This window comes from Mercenaria mercenaria, chromosome 13 (genome assembly GCF_021730395.1).
Source record: "Mercenaria mercenaria strain notata chromosome 13, MADL_Memer_1, whole genome shotgun sequence".
Lineage (NCBI taxonomy): Eukaryota > Metazoa > Mollusca > Bivalvia > Venerida > Veneridae > Mercenaria > Mercenaria mercenaria.
This window is the reverse complement of record NC_069373.1, coordinates 37,349,657-37,351,727: the sequence shown is the minus strand read 5'-3', so window position 1 is coordinate 37,351,727 and position 2,071 is coordinate 37,349,657.

Here is a 2,071-nt window from a genome sequence, read left to right as displayed (position 1 = left end):
CTTACTTACTTTATTTTTGTGTTATAAGGGCATATTTTTCAGCACCGGCTATGATATTTATGATGTAATCACAGTGTGTGTCAAACACTGGAAACGACTGCATGCAACGGGTCTACATAATTTTAATGGCATGTCTTCATATTAAACGTATACCTTTGTAGTCATAAAAGTAGAAACCGTTCCAAAAAAAAGTGAAATTTTCATTTGCTCTGTCGCGGAAAAAGGTAGTCGATGAAATGTAGACACGAATTTCAAGTAGCGAACTTAGACACAGAAAAAAGGAACTTATGCATTTCTTTGTTTGTACACTCGTCCTGAAATCTGTTCAGTAGGTGAAACTAAGTTATTAAATCATGAAAACAGTACTAAACTTGTGCAAACTGGGGAAAGACATTTACAATATTGATACTTGAAAAATGAACTTGGTTACCTTTGCAAAACAGAATATTTGATTCAAAGGTATTATACTAAAGTAAAGGAAAAATATCTTGAGAGCCGCAAAAAATAACAAGAGGCACACACAATGCAAAATAAGCCAACCAGTCGATCCTGCAATGGAAAGATATTCTGGGTCACATTATTCTAATTCCATTCCTATTTTAGTCCATCTAAACAATGAAATCTTGAAATATTATTTTTAATACTGGAGAGAATTTCAATGATATTAAAACTAAACCTAGCCAATTATAATAACATGTATTCTTACCAAAAATAAAAACAATACTGAGAGGTTATGTTACATGTAAAAATAATCCGTTTTGTTAAAGAGCACATGAAACCTGCAGTTGAGCAATGAGCGTATGTAGGTATTAATGAATAAAAATAAAATCTAGAAATGCATGATGAAAGTGCTCTCACAAAAATATTGTACACAATCCATTTTGTGTATGTAGTGAGGTAAAAATAAATAGAATTTCTTTTTCAGCTGTTCCATGCCCTGTATCAAAGAGAATGTAGGCCAGTAACCCCTGTTACACTGTTATAATAGTGACTTCCCAATTACAAGCACACTAAATAATTCAATATTTCTACATGAACATCAATATGTACAGAATAAGAGATTGGATACATAGTTTTATTTTTTAAGTAATAATAGCTTTGTATCCCAGGTTCTTTGCCATTTAGCCCTACTACATAACTTTAAAATTTCCTCCAAAGAGAAATTCTTGATTTATAAACCTCATTTCTTCTGTTTCGCTTCTTTCTTCCTAATTCCATCCTTTTTATATTAATACTTAATAAAGCTGTTACAGTTTAGATTTGTTAATATAAACAGTTGAAAGTTTAAATAAAATGAAGTTTTTTCCAACCTATTTTACAAATTTATGTTTTATATCATATGGAAAAACGAAGAAACTTCTAGCAGAACATGTTCGATGGGTCATTAATTTTGTAACCGTTGTAGTTAGGTTATGTATAGGGAACAAGTTTCTGAAAAATGCTTACAGGTTCCTACTCAATCCTCCATTTTGCTATTTGTAATCATGAAACAATTGCAATAATGTCAATAAATATTGTTTAAACCAAAGTGTTCAACAAAACTAAACCAAAACTAAACCAAAACACACAACTGTCCACCATAATATGACTTATTATAACAGATTGTATGAACGACTTGGAACTACTATTTCACGTGTAAAACTGAAAAATCACTTTCTGCTCCTAATTATATACAGATAGTAGGTGTGGTTTTACATTATGGACAAACACTTAAAAATATGGACACCACCTCTGCATGGTCAGTGCCTTGGGTCGATAAAGATATAGTAAGAATTTAAGAACCTAATGTCTCAGATTCACCAGGTCCGACAAAGACAGTATTACCAACAACAATAACCATATCCGTATCCTGAAAGGGGAGGTTAATCAAGTATCAATAATTAAAGCGTACATACAAGCTTTGTCGCTCTTCATTTTCAAAGGGGTACAACAATCCGTGTGTCTGGTGTATCTGCCTTTCAGTTCGAGAATACTTGGTTATCTAAAAACTACCAGTTGTGTTCCTCTTTCTAAGAAAAAAGAAGATGTAGCTGATGTTTATAATTAAGTGAAAGAAATATGTATGTAAAGG